This window comes from Drosophila tropicalis, unplaced genomic scaffold (genome assembly GCF_018151085.1).
Source record: "Drosophila tropicalis isolate 14030-0801.00 unplaced genomic scaffold, ASM1815108v1 contig_443, whole genome shotgun sequence".
Classification (NCBI taxonomy): Eukaryota; Metazoa; Arthropoda; class Insecta; order Diptera; family Drosophilidae; genus Drosophila; species Drosophila tropicalis.
Window position 1 is genome coordinate 1,876,814 of NW_027172907.1, and position 20,379 is coordinate 1,897,192.

General features: G+C 37.3%; 1 long non-coding RNA gene across 1 annotated transcript in view; it reads left to right on the plus strand.

Moving 5' to 3' along the window:
* LOC137573835 (uncharacterized) overlaps positions 1 to 20,379 on the plus strand; it is a 65,946-nt gene that overhangs the window by 309 nt on the left and 45,258 nt on the right. Inside the window, exon 2 of the long non-coding RNA XR_011031929.1 lies at positions 18 to 341. This is a non-coding gene — a long non-coding RNA (uncharacterized lncRNA). The remainder of the gene's footprint in view (positions 1 to 17; positions 342 to 20,379) is intronic.

The following is a 20,379-nucleotide window of genomic DNA, read 5'->3' on the forward strand; positions in this document are numbered from 1 at the left end:
TTTGGTTGCCTCTCCAGACTTACAGCAAATGACGGCAGACATTGTCGTTTATGGAGTCCGAAGTTGTTAATCCCCCCTGGAAAGAGATTCTCTCCGTTCTGGATTCTTTTCAGTCTCGATAAGACCACAGAACAAATGACTTAAAGTCAAAATTTTGCGAGAGTGTTCATGCAATGATCTTGACCTAACATCAAAGAAAAAATGAATGTTCTTCCGTTTTTTCTTGCGGTTTTTTTTTGCCAGTGTTTTTTTTTATGTGACATTTTTGTGAATTTATTTGAAATATACCAAGCCAGGAATTACCTAGTCAAGCACTTCATCGATGGACCTCTAAAGAACCTGTAAGTCATCAATTTTGAATTATAACATAATAAAACAAAAACAAAATGAATCAGAAAGCAACAAAATTTGATCAAAGCAAAGAACAGGGTGTTCCCTTTCACTTTCATTCACTATTGCCTCATTGCCCCTCTTATCATTCCATTTTCCCATGTCCCACCTTAACTTTCAAGACCAACTAATGTATTTATTTTGGGCCCACCAAACCAGATGACCAGTCCCTTGGCATATCCAGAAGACTTTGGCTTAAAGCATTAATGGCCTGTAAGAGGTAACAACTTGCCTACCAAGTGTTCTTGACTCGTGACACAAGATCTAAGATCAAGGTCGAAATAATTATATCATTAAGAGTTGCAAAATTGAAAGACAATTTTTAGCATGAAATAATTACTTTTAACTTATGATCATATTATTAACTATTAAGATATTTGAATATGGAAAATATCCCATCTCTTTATATTAGTTTATGGCGAAAACAAAAAAATTGAAACTAAGGTTTTAAACTAGTGTATTTATAGTATCCTTTAGAGTATCCTTTATTGGCTGCATACTAAACCGTGGCGTAAAGTAATCGGAATCCTCTCCCAACTTTCTTTTATGACCATCCAAAGTGCTTCATTACCTGTTACAAGTGTGAACTCAATTGGGTTGAAATCCGGAGGCCATTACATGACTTTGATGCTGGGCCATTGTTCTACTTGAAAACCCAAATTATTGGCATTTCGTTCTCTGCATATGGCAGCATTAGATTTTGCAGGATATCGACGTAGACTTGCTGATCCATGATTGTATTGATCCAAAGAACTACATATATCATATACATTCATGGTTAACATAAAAACATTCGATAAAACTGCATTACTCTACAATAGTTAGTTAGTAAGCCGTTTTTAACTTGGCATCTATTTGTAGGAAAGGAGTAAAACAAAATCTTGCAGGGTATATAGAAACCGATGCGTTCATGTGAAGACAACCAATTTTAATTTAATGCAAATTGTATTTAATTTTCTTAATATTAGCTATTGGCTAATTCAGATTCATGATTCCTCCAATTGGTTTTTTGAATTTTTGGTTTCTTAGATTCCCATTCATATCTTATGTGCATTTTGCAATCATAGTGGCACTTCCTGTCGACAACGTGCCGACAAACATGTGCCACAAAAATGTATTATGTTTATGTATGTATGCTAAGAAGCTAAGCGACTAAGCGACCCACCAAAACCCCAACAACACGAACCACCAACAGATAAGACTACCTCACCAATTGGGTCAACTTGCGGCTACTAATTACATAATAATTTGGCCAATTAAATGACAACAAACTAATAAGCAAAGTTATATGCAAGCTGAGTAGCTGCTCACACACACACACACACACACATAGAGGAAGGCGGGAGCTGAAATTTGTTTGAGGGACGTCGAACTTAAAAACCACCGCCAAAAATTAGTTAAAATGCAAGACAGGTGTTCGATGGCCAGCGGCTGCTTGCCCACACGTACTCGCATTTTGAGTGCGAAATTTGTTTCGCTAGAAACGCCAAACGCCAAGCGCAAACGCAATTTGTAGTGACCTGACAAATGTATCGGACATTTCCCATGTATGCACAAATGTACATACATACATACATACATAAATGGATTCGTGATAATTGTTTGTATTTGTTTAGTAAGACTCGGGTGCCACCCAGTGTTCCATTTGTCAAAATCAAAACTGTCCTCGTTTGCTTTAATCTGTGTCTCAAATCTAACATAATGACCCAAATATGTATGTACATACATACATATGTACATATGTGTGTGTTATATAACCATACTAAAGTTCTAAGTAGCACACTGCGGTCGGACTTTATTCTTGTCTTTTTACAGTACAGTAAAGAATATATTGGAAATATAATATGAAGTAGGTCCTATCGTCTTCAGTAAGCCAACTATTTGAAATTGATACCGATATTAACAATAATAATATTCATTAAATCGCGATTCCCTTTTTTTTTCTCAAATTATGGGAGCGGAAATAGGCAATCTCGATTAATCTGTTTACTACACGAGCATCTTTCAGAGTCTCCAAGTTTCCCAAGCTCTCAAAATTTTATCGAAATTGCGGCTATTAAGTTTCTATTCCTTTCAAATAATGGGCTAAAAGAGTGACAGGTAAACCACTTTGGGCGGAAAAGTGTTCAAAATTAATTAATTAAGAATAAAAATCAATTTTTCCTTACAAAATTTGTTAATAGATTTGTATATAGGAGTTCATTGTCATAATTTTCAGGACTGTCCTCCTCTTTAATCCTCAGAATCGGATTTGAGACTGGTAACTTTCTTTTTCACACTTTTATGTTACACTCAAATAAACCTTCAATATATTTCATTCTTCATTTTCAACCATAAATGGTTAAATTTGATCCTGCAATTTATTTACAAGAATTATTCTCTTAGCTAGAAACCCGAAAATGAAGTGGAAAATATTTTCAAATACTTTTAATGGAAATGCTCAAGCCACTTTTATGGTCGTTGTAAAATTTTGAGTTCAATCAGTTACAATAATTAGTTAAATTTGAAAACCATTTACAAATAAAACTGTGCTACTTCAAAATGTTTAGCCCTTGGCTTCAAAATGGAAAACGATTGTCAATTCGAAAACGGACGAATGAATATTCACTATATTCAAAACTTTAAAAGATTTTCCTGTTTTAAAGGGTGAGATTTTTAAATTTCGTAATTACACGACAAAATGTTAGTGTAATTCAATGTCAGACGTTAGTTGTTGTTGTCGCTAGTAATGAAAGTTTCAAAATTGGGGAATTAAGTTAATTCTCCTATATTCAATACGACTAATCAAGTATTCTTTTTATTTTAAAATAAGGTTTATATTTGTTTTGCAAGTAATAATTGATTAAATCCATTATTTTAAGTTTCAAATCGTTTTCAAGTAAGTGACAAATAGGCATTTTTAATTACTAATTAAATAGACTAGAATTTGCAGTTGAAATAGAGCTTTTCAAAACTTAAGTACTTCTTTTTAAGGTGAAGTATTTAAAACTATAATAATGCTAGGTAATGAGATTATTGACTCTATGCTGATTGCTGTATACAAGATGTTTAACAATTGTTGGACTTTCTGGCATAAAAATCTACACAAAGACATAAGAAGAATCATAATTTCTTGGCTAAACGCAAAAGTTGTGTGATGGCAGTGGGGAGGGAGGGAGGAGAAAACAGATGACAAATGACAGGACGGTTCGAGAATTTGGATGTTGGCGGCGGCGTCGGCGTTATATTTGAGTGCATCGTTAGCCAAAAGTGGGGAAGAAAAAGGATGGTAGCGGGTTGGAGGGATATGGAAGACAGGTAGCATTGCTGCCAACAACTAATTTAATGCCGGCGGCAACAACAGCAACACCAAGACAACGGCAACATGTCAACAGCAAACGCCTAGGCCAGGTTCGAGACAGATAGAGAAAGATAGAAATGTATAGTGAAAGAAAGAGGGAGAGACAGAGAGGGCGAGGGGTGGCGTGAGGTGGTGCTATGCATTGACGTGTGGTGTGGCGTACACTCTAATGTGCATGTGCATATTTTATGCCTTGCCAGCATTGTGGGCTGAGACTATTTTATGCATATTGCTGCGGCTAAAATCATTTTTGCCTCGACATTTTTGCGACCACAAATCAACGGAATGAGAAATTTGATGGTAATTAATATTGTAAGCGAAATTAATGACGATGCGGCACTATATTTTAAATTTCATGCATATAAAAACTATATACATACATACATTCATACGTATGTATGTATGTACATACATATGTAAAACTACTATACTATGGTAGTAAATGGCACTCACAAAATGCCATATAATTGAAGTTTTCATTTATTCATTTTATATTTGTGCCACAAAAATGATTCAGTAAATTGCACATTTTCCATGTCACAAATGTAGATACATATACATATACATATGAGATTTATGTATGTATGAATATTATGGCCATAGTTTGTCTGATTGATTTAGTAGCCCTTACATTGAAATTTCGTTGAAAATATTAATTTCCCCTTTTGCTGCTGACTGAGCTCCATTTGGCTTTAATCAAAGGTAGTCTGTGATTAGCCTTTTTGGCTTCCTGGGAACTTCATCAGCATCAGGTACACACACACACACACACACACACACATACATACATACACCTTATAAAGGTAGTTGGACTGCGCGGTAGCACACGAAGATTGAAGATGTTGCAGGTGTTTTAGCAGGGGCCACTGTTTCAATTTGTTGTCGTAATGTTTTTGAAGCGTTTCTGTATGTGTGTGTACGTGCACCTCGTGTATGTGAATGGCTGCCCCCGAATCCACAGCAAATTGCCTAGTCGAGTCGATTTTCGCCGTTCGTAATGAAGTTCAACAAAAAGTTAATCGGAAAAGCGCAGAGCCCCGCAACTAAATAGACAAATGATACGGAACGGAAGCTCATGTTGCTCCCCTTTGCAGTTCCTGCTGCTTGCTGCTGTTGATCGAGCCAATTGTGCGGTGGGTTTTACTTGCACATTAGCGGCTATAAATTGTCTTAATGCCTGCTACACACACACACACACACACACTCATACACCGACACACACACACCCAGTTGCTGATGCAGATATCAACTGAGGCAAAGGCGGCTGTAGAGGGAGAAAAACTTACATATCCCAATCGAAGTAGATCGGCACTGTGGCAGGAGCAGCAGACCCCCTCAATGGCGGCAAAGATCTGACTACAAGACTCTCGATGCCGAGACTTCAACTTGTTGCGTTTGGGCTGCTGCAACAGTTTTAGAGAGCATGGGAGAGATGCCCATTAATGTCAATACTTTTTGAAATTTTTTTTCAAACTCGAAAATAAAATTAAGGCTATAAAGATTTTATTTTGGTGAGCAAAGAGAATCAAATTTGTTCCACAGCAAATTCAGTTCTCATTGGTCTAATCAAATGAACAAAATTAGCCAGAATTTAGACCAAGGAACTAAGAATGTTTTATAAAATATTGAATCCTGAACATTTCGGATAGAAACTTGTAAAAAAAAACCTTTGTTTTCATTTCAAACTCAAAACTCTTCCGCCATAAAATTTGCGACTTGTTTGAAAAATTTGAAAATTATTTGTTTCATTTGTAGCCAAATTCCTCGTTCGAAAGGTTAATAAATTTTATTTGTAAAATTACACTGTACTATATACATACAATTTGTTGTAGTGTTTTGAGTATATTCAGAGCCTCCAAAGACGAATTTAAATAAATTGGCTACCAGGGCGGTCAAACAGCGCGCCAAATAAAAAATAGCGTTTCACAACACTGAAATCTAGCTTTACCCGATTTTTCCACTTTTCAACACTGAAATCTCGAGTAGTAGTAGTAAACATTTACTATAAAAGAAAAAATAAAAGCTAAAACTTTTGCCCGTTACTTGCTCATCTCTTTTAGCCATTTAGAATCTGATTTTGAATAAGCTGAACATTGAGGGGTATCTGGATAAAAATCTTCATTGCAGTGCACTCTACCCCACCTCTCTCTTGACAATATCACTGGTCAGTATCGGACTTCTTTGCCCCGCGTGGCCCGGACTGACTGGCTGACTGCCTGCCTGCTTGCCAGGTTGCCTGGCTGCAACTTATGCAACTTGAATATGGGGGCCGGTGATCTTTGGCATATCAAATCGCTGGAAGATTGTGAAAATTGTAACGCTCGATTGAGAGCTCAAACTTTGGCTGCTGCTGCTGTGGCCGCTGTTAATAATATTGCACAAAAGGCGGCTTTGCCACTTGTTGTTGTTATTGCTGCGAAAGTTCGTCAGCGAAAACGATGACGACGACGACGACGAAGACGACGACGATGGCGGCGACAGGAGAACAATGGCCAGGCGCACTCAATTGAGTGTTGGCTGGCTTCGCTCTTCGTTTCGGTGTTCTTGTGTCCATTGTCAGTTGATTTCATCTGAAATAGAAAGCATGCAATTTTCATGCCATGACCATGGCAGCAATTGATCTGCCGCTATCTTTTCAGAGAGCTCTCTCGGATTCAGATCGATTGAAGGAGTTATTACACGCGAACAATGCAGGCAACAGGCACATCAGCAGCAACAGCAGCAACAACAACAACAACAACATCTAGTTGGAAGCTATTGCTCTATTAGCGTTTGGGCCAAATCGAATGCATTGTAGCATAATGATTTTGCGGAATTTTTTTTTCTATCTATAAAATGGACCACAGGACGGGCAAGAGTAAGAATGAAGACAGAGACAGCGAAAGGTGCTAATTTCATAGAACGGCCAATTGAAATGCCTGGGCCATAAAATTAAAAAAAAAAAAAAAAAAAAAAAAAAAAACCGAATACAAAACGTAGGAACAAACTTCAGAAGTAAGCCGCCAACAATCAATCGACAAGTGCTTGACTAAAACTCAATACCAAAATTACACTATCCTCAAAGCAAATTAAACTCAATAGGCATTGTTGAAAGACAAAAAAAAAAAATAGTGAAATGGCAACAAAATGATGGATACATTAATCGTTCAATCGTTTACCTTATTATAAAGATTTGGAATCAAATTTGTTGAGCAGTGTACATACATATCAATTCTACAACTGGGCAATCGAATCAGCAATTGGCCAATTGACTTTGATTTAACGGATTGATTCGGCATCCATTCATTCATCCGCATTGACAAAACGCTCTGTGCGTTTAATTGCCTCGAAAATAGAAAATAAGGAACGCAGCAGCAGCAGCAACAACAACAACAACAACAAGACACCTGCTGCTCATGGCTCATGAAAATGCAGCAGCAACATAATATTGCCCTTATCTATGATTGTTCCCACGCCGAGCAGCAGCAGCAGCAGCAGGACAAACGGCAGCCCATACCAGGTAGCCCTTTCCATCCGGATGCCACCGTGAAAAAAAAGGATGCATTTTCTTTGTTTCTTTTTTTTTATTAGGTTTTCTGTTGCTCCTTTTCCGCACACTTCTTGTTATCGAATTTTCCCATTTCTTTGTTTTGCTTTTTCAATCATCTTTGGCTTTTTGGACATAAATTGGTTGGCTGATGGCTGTTGACCGTGAATGAAATCGATTGAAATTGTTTGAGTTTAACTGTAAATGCATTTTTAAGCGTATGTTTTGCTGGTGTTTTGTTCAACAGACAGATATGGAGAGATGGGACAACGACGCCGCACCGCTGCAGCCAATGATGATGATGATGATGATGATGATGCTGCCTCGTATGATATTGCCGGCGTACTCTTATCAAAGCCAAAATATCTAAGTGGCTTTGTAGTTCGTTTGTATTGGCGACCCTGAGGTCTTTTATGGTCTCCGCCTGCATATCGATTCAGATTTCTTCTTTTCAGTATTGCCTTGTAAATCTCTGCGTATGCCATTAATTTTTCTCTCTTTCTTTCGGCGTTTTTTCTTCTTCTTCTGCTTCTTCATCGCCTTCTTCTTCTTTTTGGCTTGTAAAACTGTAATTTTAAATTAATAGCCGCATATTACAAGCAGTTTATATGCGCAGGCGTAGGAGGAGATCGGCAGCGACAGCGGCAGCGGCGGGGGAGAACACAAAAACTGAGAACCTGAAAACTGAAACCAAAGCAAACGAAACCAATTCAAAGCCATACTATACCATACCATACCATACCGTACCGCACTCCATCGTCGCCACTTTGGATGTAGGGTTTTTATCTAAGGTGTTGAAATCAACAGCTAGTCCAAACTCAATAAGAATTTATAGCGGAATTATGTGACAGCTGCTGCCAGTCGATGAACAAAAGTCATCGACGAAACTTAAATTTGAAGTTTTGGTATTGGTATTGGAATCGAAGTTTGGGTCTCTGTGTTTGTGTTGTGTGCTGGTATCATCATCGTATCCCTTCTCCAGTTTCTTACGGCATTTCATTTCAAACGCATTTCATTCGATTCGATTCATTTTGATTTTTGATTTCTTTTCTTTAGGGCTCTAAAGCTGCTGTGCTCTTTAATTTTCACCTTTGCGCTCAAAGACGCGTTTGGCTAATTTATGCAAATGTATATTTAATCGTCGTTGACAGTTAAGGCGGTTGGAGTTGAATACAATGGCACTTGGACAGAGACGGGAACTGGGAGACTGGAGACTGGGGACTAGTGCTAGACAGTGTAGGGAAACAGAGAGAAGATCGTGAAGCTCTTTTGTGCGATGATAGATGTTTATGAGGCGGCAACACCCACCGTCGATGGTGTTAACCAAGATGTGAGATGCAAGATGATTTGAGATCGATGCCCGATTGGCATCGATAAGTTGATGTGCCTGCAAATTTGTTGATTGCACATGTTGTGCATTATAATATACATATATTGTCGCTCAGTTGCAATGGATGAGTTCTGCGAATAAAGTTATTTGAATTTCTCTCAATTGCCTTTTTAAATCATATGAAATGAAATCTCTGCCTTAATTCAAGTGAGGGGCGACAAGAATTTATTAGACACAAAATATGCCCAAACACATGGCATTTAAATGAAAATTACTACCTGAATTCCGCAAAAACAATCGCCAAAAAAGAGAAAAAACCTAAAAACCTGGCTAAAATCTAGTTTCATGTTTTACATTAAACTCAACTTGTAGTTACTCTGTAAAATTGTCTTTTTCGAGAGAACAGAATTATAAATTATAAACGTAATATTTTGCATTTATTTTGAAACATTTCTTGCATTATATCCTTGATCTTTAATATATTGTTTGATGATTTTTCAGCATTTCGGTATACCCCTGTTTTGGGGGCCCCCTTCGGGTTTAATAGGGTACTACAACAACTCAATGAATGGTAGTCATGTTTATAAAGCATATCATAGACAAAAGAGCTGCTGTTGATCGCTTGAATGGCCGCAAGTGTCGTGGATGCAGGATGCAGCACGCGTTTGGCTCTGGCTTTGTCCATGGTCTTTTGCAGTTGCCTTAGACTTTGGCTCCACCATTCGCTAAATATCAATAACATTTTTATTTATTTTGTTTGCGGGCATTTTGGCATTTTTGAGTGCATTTATTTTAACGTCCTAAAACGAAAAAAAAAAAGAACGTACCGACCGCCGCACTGTACCTCGGTTCCCCAATGTTCAATATCCATTCTCATTTTCTTTTTATTCCGTTCCCCTCCAACGAATGCACGCCGAGATTTCACAGTAGCTGCTGGTGCCCTCGCCCAATGGCTCGTGTTGCAACTTGCAGCTGCACTTGTCTCGATTTCGATTCCATTGGTGATGCCAATGCCTCCTCTTCATTTGGCCAACAATAAATAATAAACCTTTTGTGGTGCTGGTGGTGGTGGTGGCGGTGGTGCTGATATTGGTGGTGGCGGCTACCGATCGCTTTAAGATCAAAGTCTTCGGCCGCCTTTTGTTTAGGCCGGGTAAACGTGAAGTTGGATGCCAAAAGTGAAGCCATTGCCGAAAGAGGCAAATAAAATAGTCGCTTCATACATACATACAAATACATATATGTACATACATGTGTGTATACATAGGTACGTATGGACAAGAGGACTCTTAGACAAATGCAAGATATTTTGCTTTGAATTTTTCCATATCTCGTTTGTTATTAAACTTTAATTAAAAAACAGTCTTAAAACAAAACGCAAAAAAAAAAAGAAAATCAGGAAAGCGGAAGTCCACCAACTAGGCCTATAAAATCTACTAGAAAAACCGGTGGCAGTTTCGGTTTCACTACCAAAAAAAAAAAAAAAAAGGAAAAAAAATGAGACAAAAAAAGGTAAAGTACCTACAACAAAACACATAAGTAGTAGACGAAGAAGCAGCAGCAAAGACTTGTCGGCATCGTAAAATTCTTAAAACATATTTTATGAGCCAACAACAACATTAAGAAGAAAAATACTCTCTACATTGGTTGACAAATTTGAGGGGCCCAAAAGAGGTCATCGTCGTCGTTGGCGTCGTTGGCGTCGCCGTTGCCGTCATCATTGTGAACATGGTCAAATAGGCGCCCCCGTTCGCCCCCTAAAACGTAAAAGGGAAAAGCAGTCTCATAAACTGCGGCGATTTAATTTAACGATTCTTATACTTAAACTGAAAGGGCAAAACACAGTTGTACACAGTTTAGTTGAAATTTTAACTGGAATTGGCCATGTGTCAACAACAAACGAAGGAGTCCAAAGATTATTGGGCAAGCCGTACAGAGAATGACAGGAAGGGTAAAGGGTTATATCGTTAACGGGTAACAGGTTGGGCCAAAGGCAAAACCAAAAAGGAAAGCCACCCACATAAACCAACTAAAAATGTCGGCAACATCTCTCAAACTTCATTGTTTTAGGCGCTGAAATTCACTTGAAAAACGAAATAAAGAGTTTGTATAAATGCCGAAAACACACAACATGAACAAATAGGAATGCGATGAGAAGATGAGGCCAATTTCTGATTAGGCCATAGTCGACTAGCAGAATGCGGTTTTCCCCAAATCATGTGAAAAGGTTTAGTACCAACAAACCAAACTTTACTTTGTTTCAAATATGTTCAAGACCAAATCAATTGCATATGTATGTGTAAGTATATCATAAGATTTAACCTAATAATAAGATTAATATTTTCTCTCATAGATGCCAAATATGAAAAATATAAACGCTAAAATAATAATAAAAAAAGCATTCCAAATTGATTCGTACTTTCACTTTAATGAAGAGAATAATTTTTGAATTTTGAAAGGGAAATCCTTTTTATCTAACAATAAGATTTAATAATAAAAAATAAGATAATTGTGGGTTTTAATTTTATTTTCTAAATTTGAAAGTATATTTGAAATCCTTTCCCATTTTTTGTGCTTATGGGAAATGAGTTGAGATAAACAGTTACATAGTTGGTTGGGGGTTCCCATGTCAAGTATTCCCAATTGCATATGCAGGGTATTCTGTTTAACCAAAATCCATGAAAAATGCTATTGAAAAGCCCTAAAATGAAAGCAGCAGCCAAGTTGTGCACCAAAAAAACACACAAACCGACCGAAAACAACCGAACCCGACCACAGATCAACAACGTTGATCACGCGCATGCGACGACATTCGATGTGATTTCGTTTGAAGAGCCGCGCTCATGCGCGGGAGCAAAACAATCGCTCGACGACAGTCACCAAAGACGACGACTGCGACGACGACGACGACGACGATGAACAGCGATGACAATGTCAGAGGCGTCTCTGGTCAAACTGGGTCATTATTGGGCTGGTGACTTGGGCATTGCCAAGTGAAATGGCACCCCAAAAAAGTGATGCGGCGCCACTGCGGATCGATTCGATCCGCTGTCCTGGCTGCTCCTAGATTGCCTTTGCTTAATGTTACCTGAAACGTTCGTTGTGTGCGCCGCTCAAAAAGTCAAAAGTGAGCCAGTGCAATCTGATAATAATCTGACAAACTGTCGCTGGCGTTTGATGGCGCACAAAAGAGCAGGAAGAAATCAAATTTAGGGGGAAGGCCATAGCCATAGCCACAACTATAGGTAATAGCTAAAGCCAGTGTCTTGGTTGGAAATGAATTCGAAGAGAAAAAGAGAGAGAGAGAGAGAGCGGTATCGATTGCCTTTTCCTAATGATGACAATTTGAGCTGAAGCTAAAGTTACAGTTGAAGTTGGAGTTGGAGTTAGAGTACAGAGTTGGAGTCAAAGTCGGGAGCCTGTGTTGAATTTTGAATGATTAGTTTGATTCGCCAGCGATCGGGCAGCAGATTGAGCCTGACTTTTAAATGTCGAATCGGCAAAGACTCGACATCTCGGCTGCTTATTAGCCGGACTAAATTGCACTAGGGACCCAATTCCGACCACGACTACGACTACGACGACGACGACGACGACGTCGCTAACGAAAAAATGTAACGTGTGTCAGATTTAAGGCAAGCGTCAACTCTAATGAACTCTTGTGTGAATAGGCCCAAGCACTGTATATCAATTAAACTGGCTACCAGCTCCAGTCTCAGTTTCAGTCTCATCTTATGTGACGCCCACTTGATGATCAATGGAGTCCAACTCCCGACTTCGACTCCAAATTGAAATGGAAGTGGTTGCCGTTGCCGTTGCAGTCTAACCACATTGAAGCACGTAGTGAGTAAGCTTGCTGCTTGTGTCCCCATGTCAAGTGCAAACAATTACCAGAATGGAAGATTGAAGAGATCTTCCAACACAATTCCTCCACACTGACCATCGCATAGACACACACACACACACACACACGCTTACTCGTACACTTGCAGACATAGCAAATTGTGTAAGAACATTATCACGAACAATCATAATCAAGATCAATTGCAATTACAAGACACAATGAATGTATTTCTACTGAGACTAAGAAAAGAACTGCTTACTGGCATATGACTGCCAATCGATCTACTCCTAGTTCCGTCCGTTCCATTCTCCTCCATCGGCTTTTCAATGTGCCAGCTAAACTTGCTGTAGGCAGCAGACAGTATTCTCTTTTATTGGATTTGTCCTTTTTGCTTGCCCATGAAGCGACTAATGCGTAAAATTCACACAATTCATCATCATTGGATAGACCTGACTGCATTTCGACTCGAGTCGACTCGACTCGACTGGACTCGATTGGTTTGGATTGGAGTGGAGTGAAGTGCTTGGACACTAACAAGCCAAAATCATCTTTACAGCTAGAATGGGATGATTAAAATGCTACACTGGTTGCAAATTGAATGAAAGAATTAAATTAAGTAATCGAGTCAGGGGGGATATATGTACTTATCCTCGATATCGTTATTAAAGTCATTCATAAAAACGAATAGCAATAATCAGCTAAGTCAAATAAAGTATTTATCCAATCCATGAGATAAAACTGGTAGATTCCTTTGTTTTTCATTGAGGCGAAACTTAAGTTATCGATAAAAGTAAGTAAGTAAATCTTCCTATCCTATTATCGATAATAAAGATTAACTTTTGGAATACTTTGGATACTTTGGAAATGTTATTCTATTATAATGCCAACTGATTCAAATCAAATTTGTTAAAGAATGCTGTTTTTAAGCTTAGGCTTACTTCTTTTGACAACTCCGGCCTCTTTTATAACGGTTTAGCGTGTTGGAAGTATTCTGGAGCTATTTGATAGTAGTCCGTCTCACAAGGTTTCAAAATGTCCCAGTGAGTGTTTTTCAAACCTAGAGGGAAGGAAATGCTTACTTTCTCTTAAGAGTTTATTCCTGGATGGGAAAGGTCTGCACGACCTCTTTTTTTGGGGATTATTAAAAGATGGAAAAAGCCTAAAATTATTATGCAGACCATCCTGGACTCCCTCCCTTTGTCTTCTAACTTCTTACTCGTGCTGTTCTTACTCCTGGGACTATTTGCCATTGACCCCCTTAGGATGGATATGCCAGTAGTCAACTTCACCAGCATTATCATAAGTCCGATGCAATTTTCATATGTACCTAAAGATGAACATTTGTATTGTAGATTGTCTGTTTGGTGCAGTGTTTGCGTTGGTGTATATTTTTTTTTTTTTTGTGATGTGCGTAGGCCACTTGAATTCCTGTTACAATGATTTGATATGTTTTGTTTTGTTTTAGTTTTTTCTTTCTTTTTTTGAATTCGTATTTGAGAAAATTTGTAGCATTTTGTGATTTCCGCGGAATAGATACATCTCAGAAGTCAGAAAGTTGAGAGCGTATGGCTTTGAGCATGGGTTTCGGCCTATAAAGTGATTTACCAACGCCCGCCGATGTAGTACGTAGTAGTGGTAGTAGTAGTAGTGGTAGTTGCCTTCGTCTCCGTCGGGACGGCTCCGACTCTTGATGTGATTTCGTAGAAGTGCCGCAAAACCCAAAAACCTCTGTTGCTAGGGCATTGCGCGGCATATATTGCGTACGATCATTGCGCGGTAGGTACAACAACACCGACACCGACACCACCAGCGCAGACGACCTCCGCGCAAGCTCTCTCAACACTCCCCCGCCATCTCTTCCACTCACTCTCTCTCTCTCTCGCTCTGTCGCTCATCATTTCATTGTGGCCATAAAACTTGCATTTATGATGACCAACAGGTCAGTTTTTCCTTTTGTTTTTCAAAACAAAACAAAAATAAAGAAGAGAGAAAGAGAGACGGGGGGGAAAAAAAAAACCAAAGCACTTAATGTCGCACATGAGTTACAAATGCGATGGGCTATGGCTCCTCCACACACTTGAGAGGCGGCGGCGGCGTTGGAGTCAGAGTCGAAGTTCGAAGCCTACGCCTGATGTCCGTCCATTCCGTCTACTCCGACTTTCCGACTCACCGTCTTTCCGAGTCCATGTAGTTTCGGTAGTATTTTGTGTGAAGCGAAATCGCTTAGCCAGTTTCCAGTTGTCAGTTGACTTCAGTAATGTCTGTGTGTGTGCTGCTTGGTTGTTTGTTCTTTTGTGTTAACCTTTTGTTTTTACCTGATTTCGACGTTCACGTCGCCCTCAATGTCACAACAACAACAGCTGGAATGGCTGTTGACGACTGTTGTTGTTGTTGTTATTGTTGTTGTAACATTCGTAGAAATCACAAGTGCCAAGCGCGCTTCTTCATTGTGGGAACTTGGTTTGATTTTGGTTTTAGTTTCTTGTATGTCGATTCAAGTATGTTTGCCCTGCCCCTCCTACAAATCTCTTACGCCCATCACACAAACACACACACACACACATACAGACTCTCTGTCTGTCTTTCACTATCTCTGTCTCTCTCTCTCTCTCTTTCCAATATCCTTGTAATAAACCATCCATCTAACGATTCGATCATTCAACCGATCAATCGATAATGATAATGAATATTTATTAACTCAAATATTCCCACACTAACGTCTCGTCCGTATGCCGTAAAAATCAAAATCATCAAAAAATTTATTTATAAATACATATATAAACTTTAAGTTCTCCGTTTTAATGAAAACAGTTGCTATTTGGGTGTTGCTTGAAGACCGAACAGCCAAACAACCGAACAACCGAAAATTGGAATACAAATACAGTTAATTAACCGCTTCAGTTTTATGACTCAATTTCAGTAGTAGTAGTAGTACAATTTAGTTATGAAAAAATAAGTATAATAAAAAATACACAAACAACCTATTTGCATAGATTCGTTAATTAGGCAACGAAATGTTTATCTTGAAATCCCAAACCCCTAATCCAAATTCAATCCAATTAAGTTGCATATATGCCAAACTGAGCAAGTGATAAAACGACTCTTCTGGATGTTTTCTTTTTTTTTTTTTGTTTATTTATTTTTATGAAGGAAATTTGAATGTAGTGGAAGTTGGAACATATGCATGTATGTTGATGATGGTTTGATAGATAGAAATATCAATGTAGTATACATATTATGGATATTTAAGCCTCATCAGCTTAACGGAAACATCAAAGCTTAGCAACGGTTATAAACCAAGGAGGAGAGGAAATGGGCTCAACTTCATCAGCATCGACTGGAGTGTCATTAAATTACCACAGTAAAAATCCATATATGTATCACTTTGGCTGTTAAAACACTTTCATATTATCTTCTGCGAAGAGCACTAAAACATTTAATTCTAATTTTATTTAGGTCTACTCGAATTGTCCGTTATTAATCACTTTTCACAGTCATTTCTACTTTAAAACTTAAAGTGTATGACATTAGAAAAGATTTCTTGATAAGAATAATTTGACAAAATGAAAGCGATATAGACCAAAACAAATCAGGTTTACTTGGCCACATTAGATATTCATAAATATAAAGAGTGTACAAATATTTGGCCAAAAATCCACCTGTTTTCCTTTAGACTATATTTTAGCCATTTTATAACCCATTTCAAAAAGTTATTCATCAATTTTATTTACAACACTTAATTTTATCTTGGCATATGCCGAATGTATGTAAGTCTGTGCTGCTCACAGAAATTTCTAGAGATTTTAATGCACTCAGCAGAATCGATTAACGATGACACCAGCTTCGATAGGTGCTAAGGACAACAGGGTTGTTTATAAATCTGTTATTGAGAACTTCGCATGGCTTTGTCCAATGAATGGACCAAAATCAACTTCATATACTGATGTTCATTTGCCAGTCGTAGCTCCTAAGTCGAAAACCTGAAAATAGGTTAAAAAGTAAAAATAAATTTTTATTTTCACTTTAAATTTGCGATGAGAAAAACTTCAGACAAGGAGACTGAAATTTCATTTCGATGTCCAAATGTTCAGACTGACTTTTGGACTTGGAGATAAGTATGACAAGCAAGGGTAGTAAAAAGAGGACCCTCTGCCCTAAATTAGAAATATATGTATTCCTGGTGAAAAAATTCACAAAAATCCCAACATTTTTTCGCCTTTTTATACCCTTGCAGAGGGTATTATAAAATTGGTCAGATGTTTGTAACGCACAGAAGGAGACGTTTCCGACCCCATAAAGTATATATATTCTTGATCAGCATGAGAAGCTAAGTCGATATAGCCATGTCCGTCTGTCCGTCGGTGCGTACGCGTTTTACTCAGCCATCTTAAGAGCTATCGGGATGAAATTTTTTTGGGAGCTTTTTTTTACCCGGGTGAGATAAAGTATGAAAATCTTTGGGATCGGACTACTATATCATATAGCTCTGGAACAAAAATTTTTGCAAAAATTGGAGTATCCCCATGAAATTTACCAATATAATAGAATTTGATATAAAATCTCAGATCCCAAAATTTGACCCTGATCGGATAAATAGAACACAAGTTACAGTCTATATAAATCGGTTCAATCGCTGCCGGCAGCTCTGCTTGCTGCCTACTACGTCATCATCAAATCAACAGAGCACATGCATACACACACAGACGCAACGCTACATAAACTGTATGTGTATGCGTGCGTTGCTTTGCTTAGGGAATGAGGGAAGAAGAAGAACAAATTGTACATAGTATGAAGAGTAAAATTGTTTTGTTTGTATATTAATGAATTGAGTTGCAGAAAAGAAATTTTGAACATGTGAAATTATTATTGTCAAGGACTGCAAGGGTATATAAACTTCGGCATAGCCGAATTTAACTTCTTTGATATTTTTTTTAAAAACGTCTAACCTATTTTGCTAGTAAACTTTTTAAAAGAAAATCATTAGAATTACACACTTTGACTAAAAATGTTGTATGTTCAGCTGCAAGCTTTGCCAATTTCTCGCTTTCTTTAGTTAAAATTCTCAACTGGTTTTAGCGTTAAAGATATGTTGTGGCCATTGCGATTCTGGAGTTCTTAAGCAACAAAGTTTTAAAAAAAGATTAAAGTGTTTTTAAAGCTAATGAACAGAGGTACGCTGATAAATTCCGATTTTACCCTCATTAACTTATTACCACTTAAAGTAGAGGTAGTCATGAAAAATACATTTGATTTGATTTTAGTTAAACTTTTTTAAGCCTACAATACTAATACACTTAGGGCTACACTCTAAGGTGTTTCAAATGAATGTGTATATGCGGCTCTATAAATTCTAAATATCTTGTTAAATTTAATACAAACAAAAAGCCCCCTCAAAATAAAGGGCATTATTCGTATTAACGCCTACAAATTTAGTTTCTATAACTGGAAAATTTAACCCCCTCTGTAAGCAGTCGATTGTGGTATGAAATTACCATTTAGTCTAACCATCCAGACACCGGATATATAATTTAAGCACTTTATATGGGTGGATTGGTGCACCACAGGGAGGTAATATCGAAAAACTGAAAAACGATATTGGCATTTGAATTTTGACAATTTATACAAAAATATGAGAGAGTTGGCTATTGGTTGGCTTAGTTTAGTTTCGGTTTAAGTTTAGCGTTCATACAAAAATGTATTAGCATAAATATCAAATTTATCACAACACACAACTCTAAATGGATGCTGATTGAAACTCATTTGGCCATTCAGAGTGTTCTTCATGACACACACACACACAGTCGGACATACAACTGTTTAAACAAAAGGCAGTTTTAATAAATAGACACCATATGAAACACGACAACTAACACCATTAGCTCCACTTTAAATTGTTAAATTATTCAGAAAAACAAAAGCAAAACCAACAAACGAAACGATGAACAACGAACGAACGATAAAAGCCAATTTGTCTGTCATTTTTGGTCAATTTCATATACACAATATTTTAGTGGTCATTTTGGCCAGTTCACAGTCAGTCCGACAGTCCCCAGTCAATGTTTGCTCTAAATAAACGATAACAATATACACGTATATATTCATAATATATATATGTACATATATGTATATATAGAGATGGATCTGTGTATAAATATGGACATTATGGGCAGCACATTTAGACCAGACATGAAACAAATTAGTTTATCAAAAAAAGCAAAAACAAGAAAAAAAAGCATAAAAAAATGGATGAATAGATAGATAGAGAAAATCAGAGGGCCGGGCCTAACGTTGACAGTGCTGAAGTTTTTATACCCTTCCCTTAGCTACAGGCGTCAAAGCGGAAAAGTGTTTCATCCAAAAATTCGAATATCCAGATTTTTAAATGCCTTAATGCGTTTATTACCTAGTTGATTAGGTGATTATCGCATTAGAGGCAAATTATATCTCGTCGGATCTATATAAATATTGATCCGATCTTAATGAAATTTGACACAGTCATTAATAGGTGTATTTAACTGACAAATATTTATTTTAAAGCCTAACGCTTCAAAAATAACAAAGTTATTGATCAAAATTGCTGTTAGTGACTTAAATAATGGTCTGGGAAAAATTTGCCTTGATCCAGACGGACGAACCGACATACGGATACGGCGAAATAAAGATTACATATATATACTTTACATGGTCGGTGGTGCTTCCTTCTGATCATATTTAATATACTCTCTTTGCATGTGTATAAAAAGAGCTGTTGATGAACTGATGATTATGCGGTCTCTCATGAATGTGAGTGTATGCGTGCGAGTGTCTATATCTCCCTCCCTCGCAATTAGCATATAAAGGCTGGGTGTGGTTGCTGAAATTTGTCTAAACCAACCAGCAACTGGCAGTTAGCCATAAAATTGAGGACCACCAACAGCAGCCGCATCACGATTATTCGTATATTAAACCATAATGGGAATTATGTATTTATACTTAAATTCATTCTTTAAGACCTTTTAACTATAATATTACAATATCGATCAGGTTTCAATATGAGTGATTATAATATAATATTAATCAGTCATTGGGGAACTTGTATTGTTACATATGTATGTACCTACATACATATATCAATTTAAAATGCATTTCTGAATATTCTAGAAAATCCACAAAATTTAAGAAAACTATCTTCTATCTTATCAGCGCACTGGAAACTGTCTCTAACCCATGTTTATACCAATTTATGAAAATTCTTAAACGTTTTCTTTAACTTTTTGTAAGTACATTTTTGGAAAAGACAAATCTAATTTTCAAGTCTTTAAAATTGCTGAGGTCTCGTTTAAATATGAAAGACGTTTAAGAGACGTTTATCTACAGTTGAAAAAAAAGCTTTAATTGTAGTACGGAAAGAAATTACACAATTCATTCCTATTTTGGTCAAATAGAGTTAAAACTTAGAGATTTTTAAGGCAATTCCCAAATGAAAGGTTTTGTTATGCAAATCTCCGACACTTAACTTTGGAACTACTTGCACACCAACTCGTACCGACTGGCAAAGCAGCAGAATCGATTATCGATAGCATTTATTTCGATAGTGATTGAGAAGGACAGGGTTGTGTAGTGCAAAAATAACCTAATATGTTTTTGGATTTATCTTTGTCAACCCATATTGAAATTGAAACACCACGTGGCGGCTTTTGGGCCAATGGGGGACATTGGGAAACGTTTAAAAAGTTTCAGTTTTTTATGTAGAGTTTGGCTTTCTTTTCAAATCAAAATTCAAAATAATTAGATTTTTATTTTTAGTTAAATTTAAGTCGGCTTACAGTTTTCAGTTATGTACTTCTTAAATGCAGTTTGATAAAAAAAAATAGTCATTTGGAAAAAGTTCTGAAATTACTTTTGGGTTAGTTTAAGGTCGTTATTGATTTCTGCGATTTCCCTGTGTGTTTAAATTTAATAAAACCTGG